Source organism: Pseudonaja textilis, chromosome 4 (genome assembly GCF_049901715.1).
Source record: "Pseudonaja textilis isolate UNSWEBS1 chromosome 4, rPseTex1.2, whole genome shotgun sequence".
Lineage (NCBI taxonomy): Eukaryota > Metazoa > Chordata > Lepidosauria > Squamata > Elapidae > Pseudonaja > Pseudonaja textilis.
In genome coordinates, this window is record NC_141993.1 from 9,525,331 (window position 1) to 9,531,514 (window position 6,184).

General features: G+C 49.3%; 1 protein-coding gene across 5 annotated transcripts in view; it reads right to left on the reverse strand.

Annotated features, from left to right (window-relative positions):
• KAT6B (lysine acetyltransferase 6B) overlaps positions 1-5,845 on the reverse strand; it is a 97,002-nt gene extending 91,157 nt beyond the window's left edge. For 2 of the 5 annotated variants that reach the window (XM_087933839.1, XM_087933836.1), the window contains exons 1-2: positions 5,723-5,844; positions 1,020-1,172 (exon numbers count right to left, since the gene is read on the reverse strand). The gene's annotated coding sequence lies outside the window, so the exon portion shown is untranslated. Of the gene's footprint in view, positions 1-1,019; positions 1,173-5,167; positions 5,285-5,705 lie in introns of those variants that run through there. The other 3 variants (XM_087933838.1, XM_026710966.2, XM_087933837.1) reach the window with 3 other exon arrangements.
• Between the last annotated feature and the right edge of the window lie 339 nt (positions 5,846-6,184).

A 6,184-nucleotide genomic window follows, 5' to 3' on the forward strand; every position in this document is an offset into this window, starting at 1 on the left:
TTTACAATGGCTCATTTAGTGATTGTTCAAAGTTACAACAGTAACTGAAAAAAGTGACTTACAGCCGTGTTTTTCACAATTCCAACCTTTGCAACCCATGATCGTGGGATCAAAATTCAGATGCTTGACAATGGGTTCATACTTATGACTGTTGCATCGTCCTAGGTTACGTGATCCCCTTTTTGTGACCTTCGGACAAGCACCATCCGTCAGTGGGAAACCCAGATTCCCTTAACCGAGTTATTAACTTATCCACTGAAAGTGATTCCCTGAACAAGAAATGTCATGAAACGGGGAAAATCTCCCTTAACGAATGTCTCACTTAAGGACAGAAATCCTGGACTCAGTTGTGGTTGTACAACGAGGGCTACTTGTTTTGGCACCAGGGGTGGGATTCAAATTGTTTTACCACTGGTTTGGTGGGCGTGGTTAGGTGGGCGTGGCTTGGTGGGGTGGGTGGGAAGGCCAATCCTGCGCTTTTCTCTCCTTTTTCCTCTCAGCTGATTGTCGGAGGAATTTTTTTTCTTCTCTCAGCTGATCGTTGGCTTTGTTTTTTTTTATACAACCGGTTCAGTAGAACCGGCACAAACCAGTAACATACCACCAACGATTGGCACCTGCCTGCCTGAATCCTTCTGACATGGAGCTTCCTTCGGCTACAAGGAGCGACTCAAATCTTTCACGAAGAAATCTTCTGAGGCAGTTTGTGAAAAGTTGGAGCAGTAAGAGAGGAAAATCCTTCTCTAAGAAGAAAAAAGCCCAGCTCCGTCAAGTTAAAAAGGCTTCTAGAGTTGAGCACTTTGTTCCCTAGGGCCTAGGAGCAATTTCATGCTCCCACCAGGATTCTCCAAGCAAGAGGAATCTTCAAGGGGTGTAGCGTTTCTCTTCTGGGGATAATACGGATAATACGGTTATGTTCTCCATTAATTTATTAAATCACCTTTTAATGCTCTATAAATCATGCAACCCATAGTAGAACATTGTGTAATTTAATACATGCTGCGAAAAGAAATAATTACTTTTCCGAGGGCGCAGTAAGAAGTTCTTCCTATCCACTTTCTCTCTTCTGTGCATGGCTTCATCGTGGGAGAAAAACCAAGAATAAGGACTGGATTAGATACGCATCATCGGCTCCCACACTTCTCTCAGCGCCATCGATTATTTCACATTAGCTGTAGGGAAAACCATAACCATTATTTCCACGGATACCTACTTTATTATCGGTTTTTGTTTAAAATAATAACACTTCCATTCTAAAACTTTTTTAAAAAAACCTTTGCATTCCACCTCTTTACCCTCATTATAAAAAGACACATACAGCAGATTCTTGCTAGACCAGTGGGGTGTTGTTTTAACCTTTGCTTCTCCAGCCACAAAGTATCTCTTTACATCTCAAATTACCTTTTTTAAAAAAAGAAGGTGAAAAAACGTTTGCCAATGATTTGCTACATGTAGCAATAGCATCAAGAAATAAATTGCAAGTATTTTGACACCATGGTAGAACTTTTGTACCATTTCCAGTGAAGAGTTTCCCAATTAAATTAATTATAATTTTATTACTAATAATAATTAAATTTATTTACTGCCCATCTCACCACCAGGCGACTACAACATTCACGCTTCCAGCATCTGATCATGGGCTCTTCAATGGGCTAGCTAGATTCACATATAAACCACTGTTTGCTTAATCTCAAGTTATCACCTAAACCACCTTAGCAGAACTGATGCATTATATCACAGATCATGCTAAAACACAAGCCACAAAGCTGTGGCTTTCACAGTATTGTTGTATTCTTATACACTGAGCAGAGTCACTTCTTGTGAGATGGTCAGTTATATAAATTTGATTAATAAATAAATATGCAATGGGCTTAAGCTTAAGCTTCTTCTGTCATTCTATTATTCTGATGATGAATAAGCCACAGTTTGCTTATGATGGGATTGAAAACAATATGAAGGAAAACTCTTTAATTTTGAAGTCCACAAAAAGCTTGTGCCAAAGTTACCAGAGTCCTTAGCAATGCACCGAAAGGCTGAAGGAAGCTTTCAGCTCAAACAAAATACAGACAAGTCCTCATCTAGCAAACAAAACTGGGACTAGAACCTTAGTCATTAAGCAAAGCAGTCGCCAAGTCAACTGTACTTGCATTTACTGCAGCTTTCCTTTGCTTTACAGACCTGGGATTGGTCGCAAAGTCACTTTTTCATCACTGTTGTAACTTTGAATGGCCACTGTAAGAAGCAGTCTCTAAACGAGAACTATTTGTATGTGCTCTATGATCCTAAGTTGCTGTTCAGTTACAGAAGACTCTCTAAAGCAGTGGTCACCAACCAGTGGGCCGGGGTCCACGAGAAAATGTTGGTAGTCCGCACAGAAATGTCACCCCCAAAGCAATTAATCCAGGCTGTGCGGAAACACGAGGCTGCACCGCTCTGGTGGCCCATGGGAACACAAGGCTTGCGTCGCTTGCATTGTGAACAACACAAGGTAATGAGGGGAGGGGGGAAAGAGCGGTGGGGGGAAACTTGCCCCAGTTGCCCCACATGCCTGGCCTGGCCACTGGGCTGCTTCTTTCCTCTTCTGCTTTTGGCTTCTTGCGAGGAAAGCAGTAAAAGTCTTTCTTTCTCTCCCCCAAACTCTGCCAGAAATGAGTCTTTGGGACCCTGCTAGTCATCCTGCTCCAAGAGGCTGCGCCGGCAAAGACTCATTTCTAGCGGAGTTTGGGGGAGAGAAAGACAGACTTCTGTTCTGCTGTTTTCCTTGCATGTTCTCATTCTCTCTCTCTCTCTCTCCTAAGAACGAAGCTGGAGACGGTATCCTGCTATACTAAATAAAGAATGATCGATCAGTATGAAAACAGGGTGGGAAATTTTCCTGCAGACATTTTTGGGGATTTTCCCAGGGTCTGTGGGATTTAAAATTATGAGTTTGGTGGTCCCTGAAGTCCAAAAGCTGGTGACCCCTGCTCTAGAGACACAGATATCAGTGGAAGGCTCCCGATTTTTTTCTGCTCACATTTGTAGACTTTAATGGATGAGAAAGTAAGTTAGAAACGAGGGAACATATTCATGAACTCAAGAATGGGCCTCAACTTGAAGACTACCTTGATTTTCATTTGTGGTGGGCCTTTTTCAGAGGGCAACTGTTGACCCTCTTTGCGCTCCTTTCAACGGATGGTTCAAGCTCTCCTAACTGGGAGAAGACAAACCTCCTTGGACCCACAAGCTTTGAAGCTCAAAGCTTTTGGATTTTGGATTTTATTCATGCAGACCCAGCGGTTGCAACCAAGCCAAACTTTGTTTGCTCTTAGAAAGTCTAAAGTGGGAAGATTTAAGACTTTGGGCAGGAGACCACCAGGAGATCACAGAAAAAAAAGTTCTTCCCTATCGTGGCCAAGGAAAGACCTGGATGGGATAAGCAGGAGTATAAGTTTTGGAATTTATTTTATGAATGGTTCGACCAAAGAATAACAAACTGAAATATGTGGTAATAGCAATTACATAACAGATTGATTTTGAAAAGATAAGAGAATGAATATAACTTAGTAAGGATGGATTATATTTTTGAAAGATAACTATAATGTTAATGATAATATAATAGTCAAACAATATGATACAAAATGTTGATTAGAATATTATAAATATAAATAAGAAATGTATGATAATATCATTATGCACACAAAGATATATGTACCCAACCAACACACTGTAGAATCAGAAGATGGTTTTATTTGTTATTTTTGTATAAAAACTAAAACAGGAGTCAGCTTCATTTGAGGAAGAGCAACTCAGCATTTTGCCCATCTTGAAAAGCTAAAGCTGGCCATGTCAATTCACACAGGGTAGCCCAAAAGGTTGCAAAAAGAAAAAGAAAATGAAAATTCTGGAAGAGGTCCAGGGAGGATATGGCCTTTTGAGAAACACGTGCAACTTTTAGCTTTTAAAATTAGCCTCCAAAGATCTCTAAAGGATCCTTGGCAGCTTTATAAGATGGGTGGACTTCAACTCCCAGAATTCTCCAGCTAGCCAAGCTGCCTGAGGAATTCTGGGAGTTGAAGTCCACCCATCTTAAAGTGCCACGGTGCAAAAAAGTGGCTGTAAATCACGGCAGAGCTACACCTGGCACCGCAGGTGGCAGAAGAGCCATGCTCCCCGGAGCAAACACTGGCCACCGGCTCCCGCCACATGGCTTCAACGGCGGGGGGCGCTCGCGGCCCATTCCTCTACGACAGCAGCAGCGGCGCCAGGTACTGCGCGACCCTGCCCACCACGGCAACCCACGCCGCCATTTTCTTTCTTCATCTCAAGACGCGACATTGGATGAAAGCCCAAACCGGGCGCTTTCATCCCGCCTCCCGATTAGGCAGCCGCACCGATAGGTCAAGCGACCTGCCCGTCCCCTCGCCACCAGCCATTCCCTTCTGCCACACGCACACCACGACCAAACTATTGGAAGGGCGAGAGGCGTCAATTACGCTCCTCCCCGCCTCCCCAACCCTCTCCTGGCAAAGCCGTGACAAGCCCAGCGTCACCGCCCTCCACCCTCATTGGCGGGCGATTACATCTGGAAAAACAATACAAGAGGGGGGGGGGGGGGAAAGGGACGAGCCTCGCCTCCAGATAGGCTCCCGAAGTGTCAATCGAGCGTTATTCCCCACCCTCCAATCACCACCACCCTTACCTCACCCTCCCGCCGAGGAAGTTTGTTTCGCGGGCGGGCGCGCGACACACGTTAATAAAGCGGCCCCGAAAGTCGTCTCTGAGTTTCACCCGCCACGTGCCCCGGGGCGCTCGCTCTCTTCCCCAACCCCGTCCGGTCGGGCGAGATTGGGGAGAAGGTGGGGTGGAGTGGGGAGTGCTCTCCCGTTGCACACGCACACGCGTGTGCGTGTGTATCCATGTGCGTGCAGCAGGGTGCATGCTACAAGAAGCCGCCGCCCCCTCCCCGGGCATGCAAAACCCGGACACGTGCAGGGGCCTCCCGGCTCCAGAACCAAGACCCCACGCGTGTCCCACCCACTCCCCATTCCCCGCGAGGAGCCTCAGCCCGGAGAGAGAAACCGGGAAGAGAGAGGGAGGAGGGGGAGGTTCTTTGCAAGGCCAGCGACGCCACCCGCCCCACCCGCGCCCTCCGGCCCCGCGTGGAAGCGGCTCCGTCCGCCCTGACCTCTTGGCTGCGGCTTCTCTCCCACCCGCCGACGCCGTGGAGGAGGAGGAAGAGGTGGAAGGGAGCCCATTGGCCTCGGCTCCAAGGCATTTTCCTCCAGGAAAATCGCGAGCTGCACCCGGGAGCCCCGCAAGCCCGGAGTCCCCCCCCCAAAGAGCGGATTTTGCAAAAATTGCAAGCAGCCTCCCCTCCCCTCCCCTCCCCTTCCCTTCCCGGGTTGGAAGGCAGCAAACGGGGAGGAAGGGAGTGAGTTGGGGCGGGAGGGGGGGCTCCCGGCTGGCTTTACTCAGCCTGCCCGCCCGCCTGCCTGCCTCCGCACACAATGGGAGACCCGTCCCGCCGCTTCCACCCACCACCAACCCCCGTGGGCGGCCATCGGGCCCCGTGGAAGATGCCCCAAAGCCCTGGGTGGGGGAGAAGGGGGGGGGAGGAGGAGGAAGGGTGGTGATGGGTGAGGGGACCTCGCCTTCCCCTTCTTGCCCGCTGCTGCCCACCCGAGTCCCCCTCCCCTCCCCCCCAAAAAACCAAACCACCCCACCTGGCCCCTCGGCAAACCTTCTCCTTCTTTCCTGGGATGCTCCACCGGCCGCCTCCTCCTCCTCCACCCCGCCAGGAGCGGAGCCTCCGAGCCAGCCGGGACTTGATAAGAGGAGCTAATTGAAAGGTTAATCTGCATGGGCGCTGACAGCCGAGGTCCCTCCCCGTTCCGGCTCCTTTTTTCCCCCCCTCTCTCGCTTTCCTATATATATATATATAATCTGCTATTGGCAAGCGGGAAACGGCTTAAAGGGGGAGGGGGGGGCGTCCGACGAGCCCACCAGCCGGGTTAAACGCTCGGGCGGCGGAGAGAGGTGGGAGAAAGGGAAGAAAGGAGGCAGGCAGGCAGGCAGAGCCCACGATGAGGCTAGACGACGACGACGCCGAGATGCCAGAGCCGCCCGCTCCGGAGTCGGGATCCTCCTGGCACGGCGACCCCCGAGGAAGAAGAGGGTGGCCAAACGCGCCCATCGGCCGCCT